Genomic DNA, 15,538 nt, shown 5'->3' with positions numbered 1-15,538 from the left:
ATGTTAACAAAGGATACCACAAGTGTCAGCCGCAGCACTGTTTCAGGCGAGACCTAAAAACATGTGTTGTTTCCAGCACTTTCGCTTTCTTTCCCAGATGGATTAAAACGTCATTTTTCACATGTATAAATAAATCTAATATTATGATAGGTGTACATGCAGCCCAGGCGCCTCATAACTAGATGGGACACCAGAGCAGCTATTGTAACACTGATGAAAGAATCTTGCAGGAGGATAAGTGTGCAGAGTTAGCATTGGACATCAGTTTAAGAAGCTCACAATAATGACGTAGAAGAGCTTGCACTGATATGCACTGTGAGAAGTTGACAATGATGGGCATTTTAAGATGTTGGCATTGCTAGGCAGAGAGGGACTCTCCAAGGGTGAGCAGCACATAAAGCGGGCACCGGTAAGCGGTGCAAGGCATCCCATGTTGAAGAAATAAAAGACAGCCTCACTGTTGGGCCACATGGGGAGTTTGCATTCATGGGCATTTTGATAAGCTAGAATTTTTGAGTTCTGTCTCCCAGAGTAGCAGTGGTGATCAGTGTTCACACTCTGCCTTAGTGTCCACTTAGACACTGCCACTGGGGGGCATTGTGAAACGCCAATACTCCTTAGAGTGCTAGGTGCTGATACTGGAAGAATGTGAGAAGCTAGTTTAGTGGGCATGTGATAAAGTGTTACAGGTGCACTCTTTGAGAAATTACATTGGCGCACCACAAAAGTGTAAAATTAATTCACTGATGCCTCTTCACAACTTCTGAAATCCAAGCCCCATTTATTATATGAAAACTGTGCTGTGAAATTCACCATGTTATCTGTTTATTTATTGCTTTAATTTTGTCGGGTTGAAGCACCCCCATACGCCACCGAGACCCTCTTAAAATGGCAGGCTTCACTCGCATGATTCGATTCGTGGAATGTATTTTATTTACACAACACTAGCACAAGTTATGCATCTGCCTAGGAATAAGTTGGTGAAGGGCAGAAAAAACCTCAGGTTGTCAGGCTGATGAGCAAGTTTGCCCCATAGAAACGGTTTTATAAGTGACAGTTTCTGCAATCTAAAAAATGCATTGGACAGAGACTACTCATAGAAAGATGAAAATAAGTGCAGCTCATGGTTCTAAAGTCTGGGTTGCTCCACCGGTCACCTAAAACACAATTGTCTAATTAATTAACAGAATCCCACCCAGAATGAAACAATATATTCCCAACTCTGCAAAACAGAGACTGTGTTCCGTTTGAGCTCCAGACGAATGTGCCACTACCCTGAATTACACTGTACTGGAGCGACACATACATATGTTTACCGAATTACCAAACACTGGCGTGTGGTGCACTACAGTAACGTTGCATGAAACGAGTTAAGAAATTATATATTCCAGGGTTTAGGGTAATTTGCGCTTCAGCGCGCAATGCTGGGTGTGAGGGGGGCGTGGTTAAAAGCCCACAATTCTTACATCAGGTCAAAGCGCTTGCGCGCTCGACCTGAAAAACTAAGGACTAAACAGACCTCATTACATTACAGCCCGCCTGTCTCCCAGAGTAGTCGGGCTTGTAATCGGGGAGTGAAAAACTGACACTTATTTCATGACAACGGGTAAAACGCGCTTTTATTTACAAGTGTACTAGACAAAATGCTCAAACAAGTCACTAAACAAACTTCAAAAGTAATTAGCAATGTTTGTTTCTGCTTGTGAACCAGCCCATGCAATCACTGCAGACAGCCTACATAAAACAACTGAACAAGTGTACCCTGACTATTTAGAGTCACGTTTCTGATCAGTGCTAATTCAAAATGAAGCTTTCAACATACCCCCTCGTTTTGACTAGTGTTCTCTGACAATGGCGATGTGTCCAGAAGAGTAGAATCAATAGCCAAACCAATAGGCACTGGCAGTAAAACATGCTGGCTTTGCCAGTGTTTTTCCTAGCTTGCAGTCACTATGAATGTGAACATTCTTCCGAGGTGGATGCACGTGCATTGATGATGGGCATCTTTTGAGTGCGTTTTGTAATGTATTATCAAAGGTGGGCATAGTTGATGTACTCATATCAGGCAGTGATCACCTCTGAAGCGATTTCATTAATTTTAATAAATCCTGTTCAAAGATGGCCACCATGGATATAAATACATACACAGGAGCCATGCTTGATTGATATTTGTTAAAAATAAAACAAGACTATGCACATGCACACACAGTCAAGCATTTTAAGATGGCTGCTGCTGATAGTGTGGTAAGCAGTCAAAAAGTAGGAGGGGCAGGGGTTTGAGGGGAGGGAAAAACACTAGGAGGGAGGGGTAAAAATAGAGAGGCAAGAGGTGAAAAGTAGGAGAACAAAGAGAGGAAGACAGTCTCTCATGCACACTGCTGTGTAAGGGCTGACAAGAGCAGTAGAATATGTGGACTAATCAAAACGCTGTGAGGTCTAAATGCTACTGGCTGGGGCAAAAGCAACAATAGGGAGGCAAGCCATCGAAAAGTGAGACAGAAAACAAAGTCATCCAGTCAAAAGCAAGGGCTTGCCCAAAATCCACTCTTTGTTTTTATAATTTATTGGAACAGATCTACCACCGGGAAGCTAAAGGTGCCTAGGGATAAAACCTGTAATATTTTACATCACAGTCAGACTAACAGAACCTAAATTAAATTCTTGCCCAACAGATTATTCACCTATCCTGATTTTGCATGAGGTACGTCTGGGTTGGAAACAACTTATTTGGAACTAAAGTTTTCATCTCTTGTTCTTTAAACCACACTTTCGTTCACCATTTACCTCCCCGTGTATCATAAAAATATTTTTCTTTTTCTGACGGTGCATGTGAAGGTTTCAGGATAATGGGCCGCGAATTGCTCGTCTATTGATGGTCATAAGCACAGAAGCGATTGAGTCGCTAAAAGCTGCTATCAGTCATATCTGTTTGATATCCCGCTGACAAGTGGGAATCTAGGGAAACATCAGGAAGAAAGTAAACACAAGATATTTCACAGGTGACTAAGGCCTTATTCATCGGCACTGTCCCATCTGTCACTAAATAATGCTGCCACTTAAGATGAATAAGATATGTCTCTCACCGAACAATACTCTTACGGAAGATTAATAAAACCCACACGACATTTTTATTTTAAAGATTACAAATGTCATATAAAACACAAAGCCAATTTAGGAATATGGAAAAGCAGAGAAAAACAAGAAAACATTCTCCAAAATAACTCGTAAACAACTTCATGTCAACATGTTAACACTTCACATCACAATTATCCATCTTGCCATACGTGAACAACATACATTAATTCAACAGTAAAATTCTACAAAAACAAGCTTAAAATTGTGTCCATGTGTGTGAGGAACAAGTTATTTACATTCGCTAATGCGTTTATTGATTGTGAATATCCCCAGGCAACAGATTGGATCTGGAGATTTCTCTCAGAATGTCCGTAACTCACTTGAGGACGGTGCCATGCGGCTACACGTCGGGTTCATCCTGCCCCAGATATGACACAGGGCCAAAATATTACAGCCACCTTCGCACTTTAAACTCAGTTTCTTTGTGATATCTGTCCATGCCTTCGCTGGCAGAGCCACCAATAATCAGACTGTACCAATATGTAGATCTCCGGTTGGAATCTTTTTAGTATGGACTATGGAGAAACAGGGAGAAGGAAGGGTCAGTGAGGAATCTACAGCTAGACAGAGTATCCATCAGAAAGAGCGTTAAAGTAACTTGTTCTTCTGATGGTTACTACTAACCAGATCTTTCTCACATTGAATAGATACTAAAGCACTCTCTACCCAGGTGATGGGTCTGCTGATGGGCCAGACGAAGAAATCTACATGACTGAAAGGGCAAAGTGCTCTTTCCGCTGGAATTGGCTATCCAGACTGTAGTGCTTCATGAATGTGCAAATTGATGTGCAAGTTGCAGCTTGGCAGAGGTCCAAAAGAGACATTCCACGAGCTAGCAGAGTGGTAGCAGCTTTGGCTCTGATGGATGAGCCTCTAAGCCTTCTATAGGGTGTTTCCTAGCTAATCCATAGCAGATCCTAATACAAAGAACAAACCATCTGGTGATGGTCCGCTTCTGTATCACCTTTCCTTTCTTCGTTCCAAAGAATTCAATGCAGAGTTGATTGTCCATTCAAATATCCCTGTTGAGATCAATTTAGAAGCTCTGAACTGGTTAGGGTCTAAGAGATGGAGTCTTACCTCCTCCTTGGACAGACGAGGAAGGGTAAAGAATGGCAGTAGGGTGACAGACTGTACCTCATTCTTGCCATGCGCAATTGTGACTGTTAGGAAGAACTCTGTTTTTTATGGTTAATTGCCTCAGAGGACAACTGTTCATCAGTTGAAATGTGGTGCCCATTAGAATTTGAGAAACCAAATTCATATCACAATGGGACATCACAAAAGGTTTTGGTGGAAATATGTGGTTCACCCCTTTCAAAAAACACATCACAATAGGTGATTTAAACAAAGATGGCTGATCGGGTAACTGCAGAAAGGCCGATAAGTCTAGACAAATAACTTTCAACTGTTGCCACAGCAAGGCCTTGCTGGTCTACCAAAAGGGTAGAAAGATTGTCAGATAACTGGACTTGCAGAGGTTGAATATGCCTAGAAGCACACCACACAATAAACTTCTTCCAACACCTCACACAGATTGCTTAGGTAAAAGGATGCCTATCCTCCAAAATGAAATTTACAACCCTGGGACAAAGGTCCAAAACTATTACCTGTCGCCACTTGGTCTACTAGCATGGAGATGCAAGTTGTGCAAGCTCGAATGCAGGCCCCTTCTCCTGCTGCTGCGACAGAAGATCCACTTGAAGAGGAAGCCATAATGAAGGACAAAAGCTCATGGCCAGAGGTTTTGGGTACTACACCTCCCAGGTCCAATCTGGAGCCATTAGGACCCAGTCGCTTCTGATCATATTCAGATCTTTGGCAGGAGAGGTACACGCTGGAAGACGTACAGGAATCCTGAGCCCCAATCCAACCAAACGGTATTTCCAAGGGACAATCAGTGTGCAAATTCCAACTCATAACAGTTTGGACACAGTGTGTTCCCAGCAGTGGCAAAAATAATGAGCAAGAGTGATCCCCATTCCTAGAAGATGCCCTCTGTCACCTCTGAGTGAAGTCAAGATTTGTGATCTGCTAGGAGAAAGAAAGTAACAGGGGAGCAGCCAGTCCAGACTTCTAATACAGGAACCATCTTTAGGTCTTCCTCCTCCAACAGAGCATGAACGTCTTGTTGAAAAATGGACAAGTGGCAATTTGGAAGTCATTGTGTTGCAGGTGGCATGTCTGGAGGGGTGGACAGGAAGGGGAGGACCTCAAGGCTGCAGCAGATTATCTTCTGAATCCAAAAGGACTGTGGTTTCACTGTTCATCAATGGCGGTATCACTGCCGATGTGAATGCGCATGCAACCAGCGCTGTCTTTGGTGCCAGGGAAGGTGTTACAGAAGCTATCAGCCCCTGGAGTGGGGGCGGACTCTAGAGTGGTGGGACAAGAGGCGACTGAAGGCCTCCTCAGATCCACAAGGACCAAAGGTGTACCAGAGGGCTCTGGAAGGGTACCAAAAATTTGCAAAATAGCCTCTTTGAAGGCTTAAATTTGCAGCAGCATCACAGATGGCCTCAAGCACTCAGATTGGGACTAGTACTGGAGCTGGCTCCACGGTGGACAACTGAGATGTGACGTATGAAAGCTGCAGGAAGATGGGGAGCTATGTTTGGACTGCTTGTGTTTCTTCTTCTTTGACTTACCCCAAGATTTGAAGTGGGACGACAATCTCTCAGGAGCAGCCTTGTGACAGAAACATGTCTGCGTCCTTAACTTCGATCAGGATTGGGCCTTCCAAGCCTTCCTCTGGTGCTCAGCGAGTAGAATTAAAATTTCTGTTCCCAGATGGCCATCAACTTTATTTCAGCGCATTTGTCACACAACTTTGAGCCTTGTGAAGAGCCCAGACTCCAGAGGCAGACCTTGGGTGGTTCCATCACTGACATCTGTGGTAAATTTTACAGTTTTCTTTTTCTTTTTTATAACCAATTTTATTTTATTTAAGCGTGGGAACAGAAAAGAGAAGGAAAACAAAGACATGACAGCAAGTACATGATAGCACCACTGAATGAGGCAGGGCAACATCGTTCTTACGAAAGATATCCCTCTCCTTCTCCCCAAGCAAAACATAGCAATACTGCTCAAAGATGCAACCCTGATGTGTACCCATTTCCCCAAGATTTTCTCATATTTTGGGGGGCATCCACGCGGCTCGTAAATTGGCTTTTCTAGTTGAGAGCACCAGTCCACTCCGGCTCTCCATTTCGAATTGATGGCAATACCGGGCTTCTCCAGAGTTGGCCACCAGGCATGCAACCTCTATGAATATTCGGTCAGCTCTTGGTCCCCCCAGCTCCTCCAGAAGGCCCAGCAGTGCCACCCTCACATTTAACCCAATGGAACACTCAAGAACCTCAGAGATCTCCTGCTCCACCCCCACCCAGAAGGGACGCAACTTTGGGCACTCCCATACTAAGTGCATTAGATCTGCCCCCAATTGACCACATCTCAGACACCCGGGGGGGTCGCTGGGTGTATGTGTCACTGTCATCGCAGGGACAGGTATGTTATATGAAAGTAATCTATCTGGACCATCCTCAACCTGGCGGAAATGACCAGTTCCCTTGACGCAAGGTAGGCCTCCCTCCAATCATCCTCATCCAGCTCTCCCACCCAGGCCACCAACCTGTCCCGCAGCCTGGCAAAGACAACCGGTGCGTTAGAAAGCAAGGAAAGATAGATCTGGGTATTGGCACCATTCCCCAAGCGCCCCATCAACAGTTTTGCCAAATTTTACAGGGTTTAAACCACATTGTTTTCAGGGAAACATCCCTTGCCCACTGAAAAAATCTTTAAGAGAATGTCCAGACAGTGACCAAATCAAGGAAGCGAGTTTCAGATCTGCATTCGAAGGCATCGAACAAAGGAACTAGTGCCAACACAGAGATGGCAGCAACATTGTTGCCCTATATAATTTCCAGGGCAAGACAGACCAGACACAGAGCTGCACAATGTTACCTACTGACGTGCGCTGGAATTCTCCACATTCAGGCTGGTGCCTGGAGGTATTCACAATGAGAGGAATCTGCCCTTAGATGTATGCATCATAAAGAGAGAGATGTACAATTAAGCTAATACTGACCCTCTGCATAACAAGCTGCAACATATGTGTATTTTTGCTTTAAAAAAAACAAAGGTTACAGGGACTTTATAATTGGGTTTTGAATTTACTTGCAATAGAAATTCAGCAGTTAAGAGTTGTAACTCCCGACCTAAGGTATCTGTAACTTGCACTTCTGCAATGCACAGTTTTTCCTTCAATAATTGAACTTCTAATGTTTGATTGATATTTATATTGACGTTATAGAAGTTGTCACGAGTGCTGTAATATCAAGGGTAATTAGCAGTGCATGGCGAGGGCACGAGTTATAGTTATGTTAGGACCCCATTCCCCGGGGTCTGACCTTAAGGTATTGTTTTGTGGAGCAAGGTGGGCCGCACGGCCACGAGTAAGGCCTTGACAGGTTCCTGTTTGGCGTCAGTTTGGTTGGAGCCCTCTAAGTTCAGATGAAATGTTAGCAAAACGTTTGTAAGTTCCAGCTTTTGCAGTGAGGGCAGAAAGAGTATCCTCTATGACCAGACAAGGATCTAAGACCTGTGGGGCACCACTTCGGGGTAAGGACTCACTTCAGCAGAGGCAAACAGTGGGTTTCAGGACAGGTGTAGTTGGAACTAGTTATGTCGGTAGAAAAAGATGCTTCTGGAAGTTAGATGTGTGCCTGTAGCTCAAAAAGTAGGTCAGCCACCTTCTGGGTTCCTAGGTACAAGACAAGCAGGCCCAGTCTTCCTTCAGGTTCTTCAGACAGCAAGACAGTCCTTCTGATCCACACAAGTCCAAGAGTTCTCAGAGGAGGTTTGGAGGGGTCCACCTTTATGCCCAGTGCCAGCCTGTGGGGGGAGGCCAAGCCTTTGTCCACCGCTAAACCAGTTCTGGTCAGTTCTTCTACTCCCACTGGTTTTACCTGCTTTACTAAAGAGACCAAAGGCAGACAGGCCCAGGTGTCAGCTGGATCTGCCCGTAACCCAGTAAGCCTCCCTCTAACTCAGGAAGGGCCTGGGCACAGCCCAAGGTTACCTCTTTGAAGCTCAGACAGGGCCTGGGAACAGCCTCCACACCATCCTGCTCAGGAGAGGCACACCCCTCAAGACCCTTTGCCCAGGTATGGGAGCAATTCATATAACACTGCAGGAGAGCCATCAGGGGTCACATGACACTAGCAGAAAGGCACATCTGGCTTTGGCAGAGAAATGACACATTTCTAAAATTGTCATTTCCAAAACAGTAAATTGAAATTTAACAACCATTAAGTTGGATTTAAAATTACTATTCAAATGAGTCCTTGGATTATGTTTCTAGCTGTTACTAAACTGAAGTTATGCATTATAAATTGTTATCATGTAACCTAGTGTTCTATGGGAGAACCAATCTTGCACACTGAAAAACACCTTTGGAGGTTTTACATTGCCAGAACGTATAAAACTTTAACTATAAATGTCTCATGCCACAAAAAATCATAAAAATGTTATTAGACCTGCAGGTCGAATAGCTTGAACAATATACTCAATGATACCTGTAATGTACTTGACCCATAAACAGGTCACAAACTACGTAATCTCAGGCAAATATTTTAGTTTACAGAGTTGCATTTTTCCTCATTGTCGCATATGAGTGTACATTCAAATATGTGAGCTAAGCATTTCTACTGTACAAAAACGTCTTTGTTTGATTAAATGGACTAAACTTTGCGCTATCTATAAAAAGAAACTAGCCCACATATAGTAAACACATGAGGCATTATTTACCCCTTAGTTTACTAATAGCATTGCTAACACGACAGGAGTGTTTCTAGATTTATGTTTAAATACTCACTTTTAGTACATATTTTACTAATGCATGATGGGGTCGCACAGTCATTTACATGCAGAAAATTACCCAAAAATGTCCAAAAACCTTACAAATAACTTGCAGCTTTACTGATAAAACTATATAATGTATTAAACTGCGGAAATCTGGTTTCAGAAAACATATTTATTCTTTGCACATCACCAAGTGAAGTGTTCTGATTTATTTTCCTCCTAATAAAATATTTTTTTCATCACACAGACATACAACAACGGGCTTTCACAACTACTGAAGTATATTTTGAAATGTTTGAACAGTTCACTTAGCTACTAAAATGTGTGTTAGGAAAAACCTTACAAAATCCTGCAACTCTGCAGTCAGAAGGAAAATTAGAACATTGGAATGTTGCTAGCTCCATTGAAAACAATGGAGTGCTGCGGGCTTTTACTGGCCGGTAAAAGCCCGCAGCGCCAACATTCCAATGTTCGCTTTGTTCACAGCAACAGCTGTGAACAAAGCCTCATGGAGCCCGATGGGATTTTAATCCCATCGGGCTCCGTGAACATTTTTTTTTTAATAGAACATTCTGCCTTGAGTGGCAGAATGTTCTAATAGCCTTAGAACCCGCCGTAGCGGGCTCTACCGGCTATTAAAGTCCCTCTCCCTTGTTAGCGGGCCTTTAATAGCCGGTAGAGCCCGCTACGGCGGGTTCTAAGGCTATATTAAATGTAAGACAATCTTACTTTTGGCCTCTTTCTCTGAACAGAGCAAATATAACAAGATTTAAAGGCGTCTTTATTGCTCCTTCACTTTCTGAACAGAACACCTATTCGTCAATTCACCAGAAGGGGCGAGTAGGTCCAAAAATTTGCTCGACCTGATAAAATACAACTTGCCATAATGAGTGTGCAAGTAGGTTTTTCAAGGCCCGTTGTCCCACTTTTCAATTACCATCTCCACTGGCTCTCCATTCAGAAGAGATGCCAATTCAAGCTTTTGACCCACGCGCACAAGGCTCCACTCAACCAATGACTGGCGTACATTAACCACCGCCTTAACTTTCGCCTACCGTTGAGAAGATTGTGCTCTGCCTCCCTTTCACTTGCCCATACTCCCCGCATCTACCGAAGTAGAAGTGAAGGATGTGTCTTCTCTCACACCGCAGCTAAAACCTGGAACAGCCTCCCCGAGCACCTCCGGATCATCACCTCACTTCCGGAATTCCAAATGGCCCTTAAGACCTGGCCGTTCTAATAAGCCTCAAGGACCTGCAAGTGCCTGGATACCCTATCTGGTGATTAGCCACGCTGTATAAATCCTGATTGATGTAGACATGTTTTACAGTGACACTTTTTTGTCAGACATGGTTCATGAAATCCCAGTATGAGGAAATCACCTTGGAATACACCACAATTCCTAAAATTTGTATGGTACCATCAACAAATGATTTATATTGTAAATGAAATTAGCTTTCACCCTTTCTATGTTCTCCTTTTTGAGTCCCTCAAAACCTGACATTCACTACAATGCATTCCAATGGACGCTATCATGTATATTGGTCCCAAGATGGCTGCTATCACTTTCTGATTGAAGTGCGGACATCCAATCAGATCTCACCATGAGATCTGTGCTTAGTCTGCGCCCAGATATACAAATTGGGTTTTCCTCTAAAAGCCAAAAACTACAGAACGGATTTAAACAAATAGGAAAAAGCATGATCTGTGAACCAAAAGCTAGCTTTATTCCAAATTTGGTGTAATTCTGTCAAGCAGTTCGAGCTGTAGTCATGTTCAAAACTCCTATAGGAATTAACATGAGAAATGCACTTTCTTTGACCCCTTTCTTCTCAGCCACAGCTTCATATGTCAATCACCCCGAAACTTTCCATGCACAATAAGAATCAACAGCACACTTTTTTTTAGAAAATGTTGATCATCACAATTAAAGGGATAGCCCTTGAATGGTTACATTTTTTGTTTTACAAGTGATAATTAATACCATCTCTTTAAAACATTTCTGGTCTTCTCCTAAAAAGTCAAACTTAGGTCTGGACTAAGAGTCAACCATTGCCTGTTTATTCCTTAATACATATGATGTTGTATTTAAACCTATGTGGAAACCACTCAGTTAACATTTAAACTAAGGCTGGCAGTGGAGTGCCCTTATTACAGATTCCACAGAATGTCTGCCCAAACCAGATAATTGTATGGGGTTTGATATTATAAAAATGTATCAGGAAATAATTATGGTGGGAGACTGTGCAAGTGATTTGCCAAAAGAGGTCTGGCCACCCTCAACAGGCACATGTTTGACATAGTTAAAATAATCTGCGTTTTCTAACAGACTGTGACCTATCTTCCATATTACATATATCCACCTCAGAACAACCAGGAGGACTTTTCATCATGGGGTACAGACGACAATCCTCACTGTGGCTGGGGTCTCTGCATTCTCCAAATAATGCTAACGTATGTCTGCTACCTAGGATTCTACAAAAGGTTTAGTCAAGCAACTTCAAGTGCACTGGGATAATAGTATTAGTCTTGTCCCCTGTCCCACATGCTCCCCCTGCCAATACAATAGGGGGTTTTGGTCCTTTTCTGCGGCTTCTGGCAAAAGTCTTTCAATATATTCTGAAAATGTCATTGTCTGCCTGCAAATCGATGTTGGACCTCTGTCTCATTTGACATCATGAACTCTCCTAGTCTGTCAGGCAGGTTATCCTTAAATGTTAATGCAAACAAAACTGCCATCATATGGTTCGATCCATCCTCTCCAAGTGCACACAAAGGGTCTTCTCAGGTTCCATTCTTATCCCAAAAAGTGTCTCTGTCTTCACCCCCTTTAACTTCTATTTAGCACCACTATACCACATCTATGGCAACACCCATGTAAGGGTACAGGATTACTCAGACAATACTCAGGCTTACATCACATTTTCAAGTGATTACCACTGAAGACCTTCAGAGCATCCTGGGTAATGTGAAAGCTCCAAGCTTGGGAAAGAAACAATTACCTCCAAGTGAATAGGTCCAAACCAGAGGTTAGCATCTTTGTGCCTAAGAGACAACCTACCTGCATCACTTTCCATCTCTGTAATTTATTATCAAAATTCTTAGATAGCCTTGAACGTTAAAAATGTAGGTGTCACCAAGCAATATGACACTGAACATTCAGGTGAGATCTCTGGTTGCAAGCTGCTTTCATCAACCTGCCAAATTGGGGCCTATGCTAGCCCTTCTACCCCCACACACATTCTTAGTGGTGAGCGCAGTCATTAATTGGAGGCTTTATTAATGCAAATGCCTGAAAGTCGCTTTGCCAGTAACTCCATTTAAGAACATGCAGCATGCACAAAATACAACAGTGAGGCTCAAAACTGGGCTCTACAGTAAAGGGACCGTATCAAAGACCAGAAAACTGGACCTCTGAAGGTTTAAATATGTTAGCAATTTAACGTTCAAATATCTGTTTAGACACAGCTAGATATACCATCCTAGAAGAGCCCCCTCATTGCCTAGAAAAAAGCTTCTTTGCCTCCCACATGTTACGCTAAATGCCAAGGGTGGTAGAACTTTCTCTGTTCAAAGGACAGCATTCTGGAATATTCTTTGAGAAACGGAGGCTTCTTCTAAACTATGTTAATGTTTCTAGAAAAGTACTCAAGCCAAACATGTTCTAGACAATAGACTCCAAGACCACGACCAAGAGCCCATGTTGGTAGTGGGTGCTAAATAAATGCAGTGATGATGAAGCAAATCATTAATATTTGAGTCTTCCAGCTCACCTTCAGAGGCAACTACAACAGCTGCAATATGAAGTACAGGAATTAAACAACTTGAACAAGAAAGCAAGTTACTCCGGTGCTAAATGCCTTTCACTGGCCCATCGTGACAGGCAGAATTATGTTTACTAAAGTGTGGATTCCTCTACGGCTAAGTCACAAAGGAGTCCTGCGTTCATCAGAAGGAAATTGGAGATTTGTGACTCAACAAGTTCTACACTCAGCCCATTCAGATCATAGCATGCCTTTCATAACACTTAGCAAAGGTGGAAGGGCTTGTTTCGGTGCAGTTTAGGGGCGGGTGGCATTTGCTTCTATTGCCTGCCTTAAAAAGAGCCGTAAGAAAGAAAGATTGTGTTGGTTTCTTTAGCACTAACAGACTCCCAGTAGTTAGACTCTGTAAGAGTTGATAACATTTACAGGCGATGCAACAATAATGCAATCGACTCTTACAACTGATTTTATTTTTAGATGAATATTATAGCTACTAGATATCAGCTATTTCAATTTAAGAGGAAATGGGATTGAGAAGACACAAGCAGGCAAATATTCTGTACTATCCATCTAAACATTTGAGTTTTCTGGGGAAAAAGTAGTCCAGTACTCCCTGTACCTAAAGCTTACCCTCCCCAGTTGGCTAGGGCAGTCCATCCGAACATGCCAATCATTGAAGCACTTCATGAAACTCTTTGAACAGATTCTTCTCTTTAGAGTTTCCAGAGCCATGACATCAAAGATAGAATTTTGTGCTAGTCAAAAACTGTGCCATCGTTTTTCACTTCACTGCATCAAGAATGTGTTTCTATTCTTCATCATCTTACTCCACCTCGATGATTTTGGGCTATGTATTCACCTCTGGTTCCTTATATCTGAGGATCATTTGAGTTGAATGCTCTTCGTCTGGACTCAAACCATTTGCATTATCCTGTCTAAACCTTCTGACACTCCTAAGCGTCAGAGTATTACTTTTTGTTGTTTTCACTGAGAAAGGGGGGAAGGGTGTGCACGAATGTTCACACTGCAGCTTGTAGTTTCATACGACTCAAGATTCATCTTATGGATGTGGCACTATAAAGCTAATACAGTTCTTGGGTGTTTGTGGTATCTTGCAGGTGGGTATTGTCAAGCAGTTTGAGGTGAACTCGACGTAATAGGGTGGGGAAAATCTGACTTACAAATAGTTGATCCATCTGTGTAGTGGAACAGTACAGGGAGTAAAAAAATACAATAGACTTGAACAGAGCCCAGAGTAACTACCAGTCACAGAGAACAATTCTATCCAAAATCAAGCATGCACTTTGGAGGTCAGAAACGCTACAAAAATTTGCATACGTCATAACAAATGATATAACAGTAAATGCCATGCCAAAATCACTACGTTTATTCCAGATGATAAGGATTGACATATCGCCACTACTCATCTCACAAGGTATACCACTCATCTAAATACATGCTTTTCCAAGTTAGCATGAAAGCATAAAGCATAAAGCAGACTGACTGATTCTGGCAAACCTTAATATGTCTAGGAAAACAGAAGGGCAGAGCAGTAACAGGCAGTGATAGTTACCTCCTTGCATGCTGGTTAGCAAACATCTAATGGCATGCATACAAGGAAAGGGTTGAAACTAGGCTCACAGCGACCATGCACCTCCTCAATTCGATTCCCAACAATGAACATTATAGATCTTGTGATCTGAAGAAACTCAGTAGCGCGTACACGCTACTGTGACTAACATCAAGATCTTGTGATCTGAAGAAACTCAGTAGCGCGTACACGCTTTTGTGACTAACATCAAGATCTTGTGATCTGAAGAAACTCAGTAGCGCGTACACGCTTTTGTGACTAACATCAACACAAAAAGAGAGTTTGCCCTGTTTGCCTTGCATGTACATAATACAGATCTCTTTGCCAATGGTCAATATCATCCTCCTATTATGGTGCAGTACAAACGGGTATGTATGTTACCTGCACAAATGCAAAGGAAGAACTATTGGAAGACAAACGTGTAAATTACGGATAATGAATACTCCCAAAAGAAAAGCTGTCTAAAACCTCTCATTGCCAATTCATGAGTGACTGATCTATGGTCGTTATGGTACATGATTATTAACATCTCCTGTGTCAAGACATACATTGTCTCCAGATTGTGCAGAATGTATCTCATTGTTTCCCACAAATGTTGAAGAACACATTTGATGTGGTCCTTCTTGAGGTCCAAAATATTTGGAAGACTATGGAAGCCAAACCAACTGAACTTGTTATGTTCAAGTCACTCTGCATATGAAGCTCTTTGGGCTGCCTTTGAACTCTGTAAACCATCGCCCCACAAAACATATTGGTCCGCTTAAATTGTGCAATGGAAATCTTATTTTCGTTCAACTGACGGAAGAGAGCACGGAAAGAAGAGTAAAAGGTTACACGTGACACTTGATTAGTTGGGACTGTGCGTGTAGTATTTTTGCATCCCTTTATTGGTGTAACAAGTACAGTGATTACCCGATGTGTAATTTAAGTGGAATTACCAAATGTCCTAGCTGGGAAAATACAACCCTTGGTTGAGTAGTGGCGCAAGTTCATCGAGTGTCATTATTTACATGCTTTATAAACAACGCGCATCGCTCGTTAAATGTTGGATTTTTCCTGCGCCACCTTCGTACATTACAAGCTTATGAAGTAGACCGACGATATTCAATGGAAGTATGCACATAAAGACACTAAAACCAGTTAGAACACAGCGTTTAGAATGAGTAAACATCAAGAACACATATAT

General features: G+C 42.5%; 1 protein-coding gene across 1 annotated transcript in view; it reads right to left on the bottom strand.

The window, feature by feature from the left end:
* MAN2A1 (mannosidase alpha class 2A member 1) overlaps positions 1-15,538 on the bottom strand; it is a 652,784-nt gene that overhangs the window by 431,716 nt on the left and 205,530 nt on the right. The gene's annotated exons all lie outside the window — the stretch shown is intronic.

Source organism: Pleurodeles waltl, chromosome 1_1 (assembly GCF_031143425.1).
Source record: "Pleurodeles waltl isolate 20211129_DDA chromosome 1_1, aPleWal1.hap1.20221129, whole genome shotgun sequence".
Lineage (NCBI taxonomy): Eukaryota > Metazoa > Chordata > Amphibia > Caudata > Salamandridae > Pleurodeles > Pleurodeles waltl.
The sequence above is the reverse complement of the archived record's forward strand: the minus strand, read 5'-3'. Positions and strand labels throughout refer to the sequence as shown.